General features: G+C 50.3%; 1 protein-coding gene across 1 annotated transcript in view; it reads left to right on the top strand.

The window, feature by feature from the left end:
• The window catches only part of DACT3 (dishevelled binding antagonist of beta catenin 3), a 50,747-nt gene that overhangs the window by 28,921 nt on the left and 6,218 nt on the right, over positions 1–15,608 (top strand). The window lies entirely within an intron of this gene.

The raw sequence follows: 15,608 nt of genomic DNA, 5'->3' as shown, positions 1-15,608 counted from the left end.
GCAGCTTTGGCAAGGAATCTGTGGCCCTCTAGATACAACTCCCCTCAGCCCCAGCTAGCATGGCCAATGGCCAGGGAAGATGGGAGTTGTAGTTCAGCAAGGCCCGGAGGACCACAGTTTCCCCACGTCTAGAATAGGGGAAGACCTTAGAGGGAGTATTGTGCCTATGGGCACTATGAGGGCATCCTGCCACACACACACAAATTCGGGTGTCTTTATCTTGTGAACGGCCCCGAGATCTTTTGATAAGGGGTGGCATATAAATCTAAATAAATAAATAAATAAAAATACAATAAAAATAAAAAGGCCGGCCCGCCTATGAGGCAAGGAGAACCATTCACCTCGGGCAGATCTTGAGCTAAGGAGGGTGCTGTCTCCTGCAGGGACATGGCAGTTGTGGTTGCATACCCTCCAACATTTCTCTGATTAAAATTGTTGTTGTTGTTTAGTTGTTTAGTCGTGTCCGACTCTTCGTGACCCCCTGGACCAGAGCACGCCAGGCCCTCCTGTCTTCCACTGCCTCCCGCAGTTGGGTCAAACTCATGCTGGTAGCTTCGAGAACACTATCCAACCATCTCGTCCTCTGTCATCCCCTTCTCCTTGTGCCCTCCATCTTTCCTAACATCAGGGTCTTTTCTAGGGAGTCTTCTCTTCTCCTGAGATGGCCAAAGTATTGGAGCCTCAGCTTCACTGTCCTTCCAGTGAGCACTCAGGGCTGATTTCCCTAAGAATGGATAGGTTTGATCTTCTTGCAGTCCATGGGACTCTCAAGAGTCTCCTCCAGCACCATAATTCAAAAGCATCACTTCTTCGGCGATCAGCCTTCTTTATGGTCCAGCTCTCACTTCCATACATCACTACTAGGAAAACCATAGCTTTAACTATACGGACCTTTGTTGGCAAGGTGATGAAAATAGGGACGTCCTAAGGAAAAGCAAGGGACGCAGGTGGTGCTGTGGTTTAAACCACTGTGCCGCTGGAATTGCCGTTCGGAAGGTCGGCAGTTCGAATCCCTGCAACAGGGTGAGCTCCCGTTGTTTGGTCCCTGCTCCTGCCAACCTAGCAGTTCGAAAGCACGTCATAGTGCAAGTAGATAAATAGGTACCACTTTGGCGGGAAGGTAAACGGCATTTCCGCGCGCTGCTCTGGTTTCGCCAGAAGCGGCTTAGTCATGCTGGCCACATGACCTGGAAAAACTGTCTGCGGAAGCGGCCAAACGCTGGCTCTCTTGGCCTGTAAAGCGAGATGAGCGCCGCAACTCCAGAGTCGATCGTGACTGGACTTAATTGTCAGGGGTCCCTTTACCTTTTAGGGAAAAGCGGATCAGATCAGAAACCAGAACACCTTTTATAAATCCAGGACTTCCCTGGAAAATAGGGACACTTGGAGGGTCTGGCGGGCAGAAGCTATTGCCTGAAGCGGCAAAATGTCCCTAGCTGGTATTTCTGAATGAGGGTGGTTAATGATCTTCTCGGGACTGGAGTCTCCAGCAATCTGAAGTGTAGCCCTGCCTGCCTGTAAATGGTCTTGTTTTTAATTCTGTCTGACCTTTGCTATGTTTGGAGAGGCCTGTCTTACGATCAGCCAAAGTGTGTGCAGATGCTGACTTTCCTATTGCTGCATGCTAAGCAATTCCATCTACTTGGCAATTACCGTATTTTTCGCTCTATAGGACGCACTTTTCCCCCTCCAAAAATGAAGGGGAAATGTGTGTGCGTCCTATGGAGCAAACGCAGGCTCCTTGGCTTCAGCGATAGCAACGTGAAGCCTTCGAAGCGCAGAGGGAGAGCTCCCTCCGCGCTCCGGAGGCTTCGCGTTCCTTTCGCTGAAGCCTGGAGAGCAAGAGGGGACGGTGCGCACCGACCCCTCTCGCTCTCCAGGCTTCAGCGATAGCCGCCTGAAGCCTTTGGAGCGCAGCGGGAACTCGCGCTGCGCTCCAAAGGCTTCGGGTTCCTTTTGCTGAAGCTGGGAGAGCAAGACTCTCCCGGCTTCAGCAGAGAGGGAGAGCTGCGCAGGAAACTACAATTCTCCAAGATGCTTTGGGGGAAACCGCATCTGTTTAAAGCGGTACAGTCCTGCTTTAAATGCACAGTGCAGTTGGGATCTAAGGCACCACACAGGGCAAAACCCCTCAAATTGCGGGTCCTTTTTTTACTATGTTTGTTTGTTAAAGAAGAGAATACCACCTTGGATTCTAAATCAACTGGACAACAGGCCTATTGCTGAGTCTCTTAATCTAGCAGGTAGAAGTAGAGTCCTAGCTATGAAAATAGGACCGTTTTTCATGTCTGTTCCTGACTTACCGTATTTTTCGCCCCATAAGACGCACCGGCCCATAAGACGCACCTAGTTTTTTGGGGGGGAAATAAAGGAAAAATTTTTTATTTCCCCCCCCCCAGGTGCGCTGCGCTACACCAGGAGCTTGGGGCGTGCGGAGCTCAGCGCGCCCCAAGCTTCTGCGTGCAGGCAAGGTCTCCGCTAGCGTGGGAGAGCTGGGCGCCTCTCCCAGGGCTAGCGGACCCCTGCGCTAATCCAGAAGCCTGGGACGAGCTGAGGTCAGCGCGCCCCAAGCTTCTGCGTGCGCGCAAGCAGTCCGCTATCCTTGGGATAGCCGCGGGGCTCTCCCAGGGCTAGCGGATCGCTGCACTACACCAGGAGCTTGGGGCGTGCTGAGCTCAGCGCGCCCCAAGCTTCTAGGTGCGCGCAAGCAGTCCGCTGCCGCCCCAAGCCTCGCGCACCCGGTGGGACCTCCTGCCGGGTGCGCGAGGCTTGCAGACACTCGCCCGAAGCAGGGAGAGCCCTCCGGAGGGCTCCCCGTGCTTCGGGCGACAGGCTGCCGCCCCAAGCCTCGCGCACCGGGCGGGACCTCCTGCCGGGCGCGCAAGGCTTGCTGGCATTCGCCCGAAGCAGGGAGAGCCCTCCCCAGGGCTCCCCGTGCTTCGGGCGACAGGCTGCCTCCCCAAGCCTCGCGCACCGGGCGGGACCTCCTGCCGGGTGCGCGAGGCTTGCAGACACTCGCCCGAAGCAGGGAGAGCCCTCCGGAGGGCTCCCCGTGCTTCGGGCGACAGGCTGCCGCCCCAAGCCTCGCGCACCGGGCGGGACCTCCTGCCGGGCGCGCGAGGCTTGCTGGCATTCGCCCGAAGCAGGGAGAGCCCTCCCCAGGGCTCCCCGTGCTTCGGGCGACAGGCTGCCTCCCCAAGCCTCGCGCACCGGGCGGGACCTCCTGCCGGGTGCGCGAGGCTTGCAGACACTCGCCCGAAGCAGGGAGAGCCCTCCGGAGGGCTCCCCGTGCTTCGGGCGACAGGCTGCCGCCCCAAGCCTCGCGCACCGGGCGGGACCTCCTGCCGGGCGCGCGAGGCTTGCAGGCATTCGCCCGAAGCAGGGAGAGCCCTCCCCAGGGCTCCCCGTGCTTCGGGCGACAGGCTGCCGCCCCAAGCCTCGCGCACCGGGCGGGACCTCCTGCCGGGCGCGCGAGGCTTGCAGGCATTCGCCCGAAGCAGGGAGAGCCCTCCGGAGGGCTCCCCGTGCTTCGGGCGACGGGCTGCCGCCCCAAGCCTCGCGCACCGGGCGGGACCTCCTGCCGGGCGCGCGAGGCTTGCAGGCATTCGCCCGAAGCAGGGAGAGCCCTCCTCAGGGCTCCCCGTGCTTCGGGCGACAGGCTGCCGCCCCAAGCCTCGCGCACCGGGCGGGACCTCCTGCCGGGCGCGCGAGGCTTGCAGGCATTCGCCCGAAGCAGGGAGAGCCCTCCGGAAGGCTCCCCGTGCTTCGGGCGACGGGCTGCCGCCCCAAGCCTCGCGCACCGGGCGGGACCTCCTGCCGGGTGCGCGAGGCTTGCAGGCATTCGCCCGAAGCAGGGAGAGCCCTCCGGAGGGCTCCCCGTGCTTCGGGCGACAGGCTGCCGCCCCAAGCCTTGCGCACCCGGTGGGACCTCCTGCCGGGCGCGCGAGGATTGCAGGCATTCGCCCCATAAGACGCACTCCGATTTCCCCTTCATTTTTGGAGGGGAAAAAGTGCGTCTTATGGGGCGAAAAATACGGTAATTTGGTGTGCAATTCCAGGCTCCTGTTCTTCTGAACCACTCAGAAATAAGAATGTTTCAGAAATGGTGATGTGGGGGGAAACCAAAACAGTCTGTGAGGTCTTTAAAACGGAGAACGAGAGAGAGAGAGAGAGAGAAATCTTTGCTGCCTCTTTCTTTTCCATCTCCTTGCCTTTCAGCTCAGGAAGACAGACGTAACCGTTCAAGCATTACTTTCCTTCAGGAAAAAAAACAAAACCAGGAGCCTAGCTTCTAACCGACAAGATTTTATGGGCTTTTCTCCCTCTTTCTGCTCTCCCCACCAACACCCGCCGCCTCCTCTTGGCAGTGGGTCGCGAAGGACGGCAGCTCCCTCAGCCGCGATTCCAATAGCGCCTTTCATTAGGAGAAGCATAGAAGCGAAACTGCCATCATTGTGCCGATTGTGTGCCACTAACTCTGGGCTCTTGCCGCAGGGGCTGTTTGCTGTGCAAGGCCCTGGCGCGAAACACGACAAATTGGAGGAAAACGTCGCCTTCCGTTTTTACAAAAATCAAATGCCCACGGTTCTGTCCCTCATGGTTTTGAATTTGGGGTGCTGTTGCCAACTTCGGATTTCGAAGATAGTGGTGCAAGGCCACATTCACACCATAAATTTAAAGCACTACGATACCAGTTCTAACGGCCATGGCTTCCCACAAAGAATTCTGGGAACTGTAGTTTTTTCGTTAGGGTGCAGAGAGGTGTTATCCCCCCCCCCCGCAGCCACAATCTTCGCAGGGAACTTCTTAGAAGGGCGAACCTATCCAATTTGCTTTCACTCAGATTCTCATTTTTCCATTCTTAAGCTCAGCTGCCGACATTTCCACATCCGTTTGTGATAAATAAATAAGTCCTCTTGAAAATTCACCCACATCTTAGCCCAAGTTTCTCCTAACAGATTCATGTTTGTATGCAATTTTTCCTAAGACACACTTTTTTTTTTTTACAAAGCAATTTTTCCTAGTATAGTGCATGTCTGGATGCTATTTTCACTATTATATGCACTTTTATGCATACTTTACCATGATACATACATTTTTGGACACATTACATGGCTGGAGAACTTCATTGCAAAATTCAGATGATGTGCAAAGATGGCTGTGTTTCGGTTCTGATATTTTTGGGGAATGAAGTAGGTCTGCCTACTAAGCATTTTTACTCAGAACTAAGTCCCACTGAGTTCAATAGGATTTAGTCTCTATGTTCCTGTTCATTCTCACAGTTTAATAATAATAATAATAATAATAATAATAATAATAATAATAATAATTTAAAAAGGTAAAGGGCCCCCTGACCATTAGGTCAAGTCGTGGCCGACTCTGGGGTTGCGGTGCTCATCTCGCTTTATTGGCCGAGGGAGCCGGCGTACAGCTTCCGGGTCATGTGGCCAGCATGACCAAGCCGCTTCCAGCGAACCAGAGCAGCGCATGGAAACGCCGTTTACCTTCCCGCCAGAGCGGTACCTATTTATCTACAGTGGTGCCTCGCAAGAGGAAAAGAATCCCTTCTGTGAGTCTCTTCGTCTAGCGGTTTTTTCGTCTTGCGAAGAAGCCCATTGACGGATTAGCGCTATTAGCGCTATTAGCGGCTTTTAGCGGCTTTTAGCGGCTTTTAGCGGCTTATCGCCTTAGCGGATAAGCGGCTTAGAAAAAGGGGGGGAGGAAAAAAACCCCACAGGAACTCGCAAGACATTTTCGTCTTGCGAAGCAAGCCCATAGGAGATTCGTTTTGCGAAGCACCTCCAAAACGGAAAACTCTCGTCTAGCGAGTTTTCCGTCTTGCGAGGCATTCATCTTGCGGGGCACCACTGTACTTGCACTTTGACATGCTTTCGAACTGCTAGGTTGGCAGGAGCAGGGACTGGACAACGGGAGCTCACCCCGTTGTGGGGATTCGAACCGCCGACCTTCTGATCAGCAAGTCCTAGGCTCTGTGGTTTAACCCACAGCGCCACCCGCATCCCTAATAATAATTTATCTCCTGCATTTTCCCCTGACAAGGACTCAAGGCAGCTTCCAGCTACCATTTTATTTCATTCCATTTATCTGTGGAAGGTGGTGTACATGACCCCAACCCCTCACACATTTTTTTATTTACAACAATCCTGTGAATTAGGTTCAGCGGAGAGGTTGCAATTGGCTCAAAGTGACCAATATTGATGTGTATAGGACACATCCTGATACAGACCAGAATGTCCATCTTTTAATCAAGGAAATATTGGAGAGCATGCAATATGACCACTTTACGGCAAGAAGTGGCCTGATTAGGAGCAGGATTGTAAGAGAGAGAGACCGGTCTAATACTAGGCTTGCCTTGCCAAGAGCAATAAACTCACAGCAGAGCAAATGGGATCCCCCCCCCCCGCCTCTAAAGTCTCTGGCTTTGAAGTTATCCAGTCCTTTCCCTTGAGGGATGCTCGCCTGATTATAATAGCTGCAGCTGGAATAATCTCCACAACTGTGCTAAGTGGAAAGTAGGTTAGATTTAAATTTGACTGGCGGGCAAAAGTGTGTGGGGTGTGTGTGTGTTTTGCGGCCCCTCTTATTTTTATATTTATTTTTGCAATCGGGAAACACATAACCTATGGTCGCTTTAAATTAGGCAGCTGTGTGCCACTCAGTTCCTCAATTCACCCTAATTCCAGTACCCATCTCACCTCTCCCAGAACTGCAATACCTTTTTTTGGGAATGGGCTAAAGTTGTTGTTGTTGTTTAGTCGTTTAGTCGTGTCTGACTCTTCGTGACCCCATGGACCAGAGCATGCCAGGCACTCCTGTCTTCCACTGCCTCCCACAGTTTGGTCAGACTCATGCTGGGAGCTTTGAAAACACTATGCAACCATCTCGTCCTCTGTCGTCCCCTTCTCCTTGTGCCCTCCATCTTTCCCAGCATCCCAGGGTCTTTTCCAGGGAGTCTTCTCTTCTCATGAGGTGGCCAAAGTATTGGAGCCTCAGCTTCACGATCTGTCCTTCCAGTGAGCACTCAAGACTGATTTCCTTCAGAATGGAGAGGTTTGATCTTCTTGCAGTCCATGGGACTCTCAAGAGTCTCCTCCAGCACCAGAATTCAAAAGCATCCATACTTCGGCAATCAGCCTTTTTGATGGTCCAGCTCTCACTTCCATACATCACTACTGGGAAAACCATGGCTTTTACTATACGGACCTTTGTTGGCAAGGTGATGTCTCTGCTTTTTAAAATGCTGTCTAGGTTTGTCATTGCTTTTCTCCCAAGGAGCAGGCGTCTTTTCATTTCGTGGCTGCTGTCACCATCTGCAGTGATCATGGAGCCCAAGAAAGTAAAATCTCTCACTGCCTCCATTTCTTCCCCTTCTATTTGCCAGGAGGTGATGGGACCAGTGGCCATGATCTAAAGTAGCTTGCTTAATTTTCCAGCTGATCCCAATTGTTTCTGGGGCCTAAATGACTTGGCGGCCCAGAAGCAGTCCATTGTTTTTATATCTGCTCCGATATTCCAAACAAGGAGAGCAATGGAGGCAGTTCCCAAGTCCAGCCGGCGATGTTGTGGTCCGAGCCTTGTTGCTTGCAAAGATCTGGCAGAGATCCAGCCTTGAAAAAGGGTCTTGATCAGGGGTAGATAACCTAAGGCCCAGGGGCCGGATCCAGCCCAATCGCCTTCTCAATCTGGCCCACGGACAGTCCGGGAATCAGCGTATTTTTACATGAGTAGAATGTGTCCTTTTATTTAAAATGCATCTCTGGGTTATTTGTGGGGCATAGGAATTTGTTCATTATTATTTTTTCCAAAATATAGTCCGGCCCCCCACATGGTCTGAGGGACGGTGGACCGGCCCACAGCTGGAAAAGCTTGCTGACCTCTGGTCTTGATCATCATGGGATGCAGCTTTCACGCAGAGTTTTCCGTGCAAAGCCCCTCTGGCAATTGGCTTGTGCAAAACCTCCTTTGCGCAGATTTAAATGTTTGTGTGTATTGGCCCGTCTTACCAGCCAGATAGCTTTGAGCTTAACAGGATTCCAGGAGGGATTAGAAATTTATAGGCATAAGAACAGCGGCTGGGGCTAGGCGAGAGGAGATCAGAGGAAAATAAATTTTACATGGGTGGAAATCCATTTGCTATGGGGAATAAGGCAGGCTTCCACTACTGCTGCGCTATTGGGGAACGTTGGAACCAAAAGTCGTCATCTGTATCCGGTGAGATTCATTGAGGTTCCTTGATTGTTGGTAGCTAGTGTTGATTGACAGAAGGACTTCAAGGGCCTGCCCATTGGACCATTGGTAGCTTGGTTGGCATCCGTCTGTCTCGGGAGACAATGGAGGAGTTCGCCTTTGGGGGTGAAGTCAAACCGTTGGGGAATCACAGCGCCTGCTGTGGCTGTAGAGGCTGAAACGGCAGAGCTGTGTTAGAAACTCAGATATATAAGCTAGGCGCCAAAAGGCTCCTTAAACCAGGGTTACGGTCGCCAAAACGGAATGTCCAGTTGTCATTTGGGGGACAGACCGCTCGGAAGTCGTATTTTTCAACCCGACTTTTCGGTTCCTGAAATACGTTTTGACTGGGCAGATCAAATGGATAGAATTCTACGGGACGGGTTGCTCGTATGTGAAAACAGTCCGGATCTGAGGATCCCCAGGCACGCAACCTGCAGGTGGTGGAGACATCAGGCGCCATCCTGGTGCCCGGGCAACTTCACTTGGTCGCCAGTGGCCGATAGCCAGATGCAAAATGCAGCTGGCGAATTTTGAAGGCTGTGGGAGAGACATGTTTTGTGGCAGCAGGGGCAAATGAAGGCGTCTGGTTGTGCCGCCACAGGTGCACCAGGGCGCATCTTCTCCCAGCAGTCACTGCTCCTCTGGCAGTGGCGTAGCGTGGGGGGTGCAGGGGGGGCCAGCCACACCGGGCGCAACACCTGGGGGTTAGGGTTAGGGGGCGCAAATCCACGGGTTAGGGGGCGCAAATCCACGGGTTAGGGGGCGCAAATTACTTGCCTTGTCCCGGGTGCTGACAACCCACGCTACGCCACTGTCCTCTGGTCACTGCTACGGAGGCACAACCTGTCAGTGGTCACGGATTAGACCCTTGTGAATAAGTGGTTCAATGTTAGGGGACTTCAGGGGCTGTTTCCACACAACCTGAATACTGGGTGCTCATCCTGATTTGTTTGTCTAACCTCTCCTCAGATTTCATGCAATGTTGGCTATTTAGTTAGCATTCATCACGATTTGTTGGTGGGAAATCATAGAATTGTAGAACTGCAAGCCATCCCTGGGTGAACCCAAACCACCAGCCTTTTGGTTAACAGCCAGATACACTGACATCGCATCAAGCAAATATTAGGCCACACTTCTCAGCGGGTTTCCCCATCACTTTCCTTACTGCAAAAACTCCAATTTTGCAGGGGACGGGGAATACGTTTGTTGCATCACAGTTTTTATTATTCAGTCTGATTTTGCCAGTATGTGAGCCTACCAAAAAATGGTACCCCATTCATTTGAGGTAGGACCTGGAGTTGGGAAGATCTGTAAGTTTCAGTTTCTCTTGGTTTCTCATTTATCCCGTCTTAAGTTCAATTTTTCATGTTTCCGCATCAGCAGGTCCTCATGAAAAGTCAACAGCATTTTGGTGCAAATTTCTCCTAATTTACCCATTTTTGCAAAGCCATTTTCCCCGACATCATGCATTTTTTGATGTTATTTTCACTGATATATACATTTTAAATATGAGCGCTTTACCCTGGCAGATGGGTTTTTGTACACGCTACCCGGCTGGAGAACGACACTGCAAAATTCAGAGAAGTGTGAATTTTGATGGGTGGATTGTGTTCCAGTTTGCATATCATTTTGGAAAAGGCAGATTAGGTAGATTTGCCTTTAAATGCAAACCAAATTGAATTTCACCCCAGGACAGAGCATATCCGAAAGCTCTTGCCACCCCAGGTTGGCAAGAGCAAGTTGGCAAGGTGTAAAAGTTGCTGTTTAACGCCACCTTTGCCTTTTCTTAGTGGTTATTTATTTAGCTGCCAGCTGCATGCCCTGGGGGAGAGACCTAAAACCCAGAACAGGGGTCTGCAACCTTTAAGACAAAAAGAGCCACTTGGACCTGTTTCCGAAGAAAAAACAACAACTGGGAGCCGCAAAACCTTTGCGACATTTAAAACAAATATATCTCCGGAGCCACGATCTGACAGCGGGCGGGAAGGTGACGTTGGGACGGTGCGTGACTAACGCACGCACCGCCCCCATGCGACGTCACAGCCAGTACAGCGCCCGCCACAGTGAGGAGTGTCGGGGCGCACAATGCGCCTCCTCCCCTCGCTAGTATCCGCCCCGGAGCCACGGCAAAGATGTAAAAGAGCCACATGCGGCTCCGGAGCCGCGGGTTGCAGACCCCTGACCCAGACAGTAAAACCTAGAAGGCCAGCATTTATTCCCCTGGTCTGAGGTACCTCTTCCCTGGTGTAGGAATGGACCAATGGTCTACCATGCATTGTAAGGCAACTTCCCTCTGTCTGTGGTTCAAAATGCACATGTGCTAATTCATTCAAATACATGCAGATTTCAAATTGGCCTGCTGGCTTGCTGTATCTGCGGCCTTCTGAAATCTGCCTCCAAGCTAATTTGCACAGCGTTCAAAATGGGCCGCTGCAATCATGCAGATTAGGTGAGCTACATTTAGGGCGCTCTCCCTCCCCTTCCAAACTTGCATCGCAAAGCGGGAAGGGCTTCCCACCCCCGCCAAGCCTGCTCTTTCCCTGCCTCCTTTCGTGTGTCTGGCTGAACATGACATCACTGGACAAGATGACAATAGTCAGACCCCCTGAAACACAGGAATCCTTTTGCCCCATGTGTGGCTCGAACCCACGGCGCTGAGATTAAGAGCCCCCTGCTCTACCGAGGTGTCAAAGATAACATATAACGTAACGCTCATGGGGGGGAAATACCACCCCTACAAATAGTATCAAGGAATTATTAAATAGTTAACAAAGCAATAGACGGGTGGCTCTGTGGGTTAAACCACAGAGCCTAGAACTTGCCGATCAGAAGGTCGGCGGTTCGAATCCCCGTGACAGGGTGAGCTCCCGTTGCTCGGTCCCAGCTCCTGCCCACCTAGCAGTTTGAAAGCACCTCAAAGTGCAAGTAGATAAATAGGTACCGCTCTGGCGGGAAGGTAAAGGGCGTTTCCGTGCGCTGCTCTGGTTTGCCAGAAGCGGCTTAGTCATGTTGGCCACATGACCCGGAAGCTGTACGCTGGCTCCCTCGGCCAATAAAGCGAGATGAGCGCTGCAACCCCAGAGTCGGCCATGACTGGACCTAATGGTCAGGGGTCCCTTTACCTTTACCTTAAACAAAGCAATACTCTGACCCACTGATTAGCAAATAAACAAAACCTCAACCTCCCCCTAGTCCAACCCCCCCCCCATCCAACCAAGCACAGATGCCAAAGTGCTCCCTGAACTCAAAGGGTGCTGTGGCTTATTGCCCCACAATTCCTTGCGCTTGGTGTTGGCATGTGGAATGGTTGGCAAAAGAAAACCACAGCCCTCTTGCATAGAGTTCTCCATTCATTTGTTTAATCCTCATTCCAAGCCACGTAAAACACTTTTATCATGTTTTTAATATTCTGTTGGGAGCCGCCCAGAGTGGTTGGCGCAACCCGGTCAGATGGGCCGCATACAAATATAATAATAATAGACCACATAACACTGGTCTTGAAAGATCTACATTGGCTCCCAGTACGTTTCCGAGCACAATTCAAAGTGTCTGCCTTTAAAGCCCTAAACAGCCTCAAAGGCCCAGCATACTTGAAGAAGCGTCTCCACCCCCATCATTCAGCCTGGACACTGAGGTGCAGCGCCGAGGGCCTTCTGGCGGTTCCCTCGCTGTGAGAAGCCAAGTTACAGGGAACCAGGCAGAGGGCCTTCTCGGTGGTGGCACCCGCCCTGTGGAACGCCCTCCCACCAGATGTCAAAGAGAAAAACAACTACCAAACTTTTAGAAGATATCTGAAGGCAGCCCTGTTTAGGGAAGCTTTTAATGTTTAACAGGTTATTGTATTTTAGTGTTTCGTTGGAAGCTGCCTAGAGTGGCTGGGGAAACCCAGCCAGATGGGCGGGGTATTAATAATAATAATAATAATAATAATAATAATAATAATAATAATAATAATTTTGCAGCACTGTGATCCCACTTCAACCAGCCATGGCTTCCCCACTCCCCAAAAGATTCTGGGAGCTGTCTTTGGTGAAGGGTGTTGGGAGTTGTTAAGGAGAACCCTGCGCTCCTCCCAGAACTACAATTCCCAGAGTCGTTTAACAGTCAATCCCTCTTCACAAGGAACTCTGGGAATTATAGCTCTGAGAGGGGAGCAGGGGGGTATCCTAACAACTCTCAGCAGAACCCTAAACAAGTAACAGCTCCCAGAATTCTTTGGGGCAAGCCATAACTACTAGTTGAAGTATAAATGAATGGTGTGAAGGCTCTCTCTCTCTCTCTCTCTCTCTCTCTCTCTCTCTCTCTCTCTCTCTCTCTCTCTCTCACACACACACACACACACACACACATTCTCCTTTTCCTTTGGCGCGGTGAGAATTTTGCCCCTTTGTTTCCAGACCGGAGTTTGAGTGACGATCTTAAATGAGTCCTTTTTGTCCCCTGCGCACCCATCTGCCTAGCGGTCAAATGTCACCCTGTAGCCCACTCAATTTCCTTCTTCTTCCCAGCCTATGCTTCTATACACACACACACACACACACACACACACACACACACACACATACCCCTCTCCTGGTGCCTGGGGTTCAAGTTCCAGCTGTCTACAAAGGTGGTGTGTTTGTGTGTGCAGTTGGACTTCTGACCCCATTTGTTGGCAGCGGGGGGTCCCCCCTTGCTGATTCTATCCTTTGCTCCACGAATTCGGGAGGAGATCTGTCTCTTTTCTCGAAGGAGGGGAACACGCACTCCAGAAGTCACGTGCTCAGAAAAAGGAAGAATAGTTCAGCCCGCTCACTGTTTTGCTGCAATGAAGGAGGTCTAAGCATAAGATGTTGTCTTGCACTGTCTCCCTTGAGCATGGCTCCAACGTCTTGGGTAATAATAATAATAATAATAGTAATAATAATAAATTTTATATATACCCCACCCACCCCAGCCAGAGCCGGGCTCATGGCAGCTAACCAGTAAAATTACAGTAAAAAACATAATAGGAAAAAAACCCCAATTTAAAATACAGGTTAAAATGCAATTTTAAAAAGCGAGAGGTATCCCAAATCAAACGCTACCTGACCATTCAACGGAAAAAGCCAGGGTTCGTTCTACGACTTTAGCAGTTGCTGTGGCACTGAAACCTGTCTAGACGTTGCATGGTTAGGGAAATGCACTTTGCACCTGCTCAGGGGTACTCTTAGCTCTCCTTACTTCTTAGGTTTGGAACGCAGTGCCAGAAAATGAGGATTCGGTAGGGGAGTTTGCCCGGCCTGGCGTAGGCATCAAGCTTTGGAAACAGGGCAAAGAGTTTGTTTGCTGAAAAGCGACATTTTCCCCTGGCGTGCGCCACCCTTCCCTGTTCCCTTCCACCAACCCCACATCTGCTGCTTGGGGCAGCAGGGATTAGCCCAGTCGCAACAGGGCTTGGGGGAAACGTCTGAGACTCCCCAAAAAATCTCACAAGGAGAAACGGCAGCGGGGGACCAATCGTTTGGGTTGTGCCAAGTTTGGTGAGAAGACTGCCATGGGGTCCCTCTAGTGCTAAAACACAACCAAGGAGAGATGTTGTTGTTGTTTAGTCATTTAGTCGTGTCCGACTCTTCGTGACCCCCTGGACCAGAGCACGCCAGGCACTCCTGTCTTCCACTGCCTCCCGCAGTTGGGTCAAACTCATGCTGGTAGCTTCGAGAACACTATCCAACTATCTCGTCCTCTGTCATCCCCTTCTCCTTGGGCCCTCCATCTTTCCCAACATCAGGGTCTTTTCCAGGGAGTCTTCTCTTCTCATGAGGTGGCCAAAGTATTGGAGCCTCAGCTTCAGGATCTGTCCTTCCAGTGAGCACTCAGGGCTGATTTCCTTCAGAATGGAGAGGTTTGATCTTCTTGAAGTCCATGGGACTCTCAAGAGTCTCCTCCAGCACCAGAATTCAAAAGAAAGACAGAACTTTTTTTATGTATGCAACAACAGCAGCAAGAATATTGATCGCAAAGTATTCGAAGACACAAGATTTGCCCACTCTTGAAGAATGGAAGATGAAGGTGATGGATTACATGGAACTGGCAGAAATGACCGGCAGATCCGAGATCAGGGAGAAGAGGTGGTGGAAGAAGACTGGAAGAAGTTTAAAGACTATTTGCAGAAATACTGTAAAATTAATGAATGTTGAAGGGATGTTGGATTGAAAATAAGCGGCATTGGTAAAAAGATGAATAAGAATATGTAAATGCGGATTGACAATGGCTGGAAATATATAGTTATAATAGGTTAAGACAATAAGTAAAGATAAATGATAGAGGGGAAGGATTTGCTGAACTAACTATGTGAACTGGAATACAGAAGAGGGGGGTGTGAGGAGGTCAGGAAATAAGTAAATGAAACATAAGACATGAAAATATTGATTATTTTTCCTTTTTTAAAATTTCCTTTTTTACTTTTTATGTGCTCTGTCTTTGTATCTCTTTTTTGTATTGTTTTTGTCTTCTAGTATTGTTATGCTTTTTTATTTTCTTATTTATAATTTTGTAACTTTTTATTGTCCGAAAATGTCTAATAAATATCTTTTCAAAAAAGAAAAGAAAATACTATACGGACCTTTGTTGGCAAGGTGATGTCTCTGCTTTTTAAGATGCTGTCTAGGTTTGTCATTGCTTTTCTCCCAAGAAGCTGGCGTCTTTTAATTTCGTGGCTGCTGTCACCATCTGCAGGGATCATGGAGCCCAAGAAAGTAAAATCTCTCACTGCCTCCATTTCTTCCCCTTCTATTTTCCAGGAGGTGATGAGCCCAGTGGCCATGATCTTCGTTTTTTTGATGTTGAGCTTCAAACCATATTTTGCGCTCTCCTCTTTCTCCCTCATTAAAAGGTTCTTTAATTCCTCCTGACTTTCTGCCATCAAGGTTGTGTCATCTGCATATCTGAGGTTGTTGATATTTCTTCCGGCAATCTTAATTCCGGCTAGGGATTCATCCAGCCCAACCTTATGAATTCTGCATATAAGTTAAATAAGCAGGGAGACAATATACAGCTTTGTTGTATTCCTTTCCCAATTTTGAACCAATCAGTTGTTCCATCAGTTGTACACATTTGAAATACCCCTGCAAAAAAACCACAACCCTTATTGTTCCTTGTTTGTGTGCAACAATGAGGACTAGATCGCTGTGTTTATTTATTTTTTAAGGGAAAGCATGCCGTGGTTTTCTCCGCAAAGACCACATCATATGTCTTGGTCTGTGGCCTTGTGGCAGTTGTGCAGAGATCCAGATGAGGGGTGGGGTGGACTTTTTGTGCATCCTAAATCCCTGATTCTTTGAGCCACTTTTATCTGTCCATGGAGGCGCAGGTCAATTCTGTATCCAGGGCAGGTACCA

Source organism: Podarcis bocagei, assembly GCF_964188305.1.
Source record: "Podarcis bocagei genome assembly, chromosome: 7".
In the NCBI taxonomy this organism is placed as follows: Eukaryota; Metazoa; Chordata; class Lepidosauria; order Squamata; family Lacertidae; genus Podarcis; species Podarcis bocagei.
This window is presented reverse-complemented; position numbering and strand designations above follow the sequence as displayed.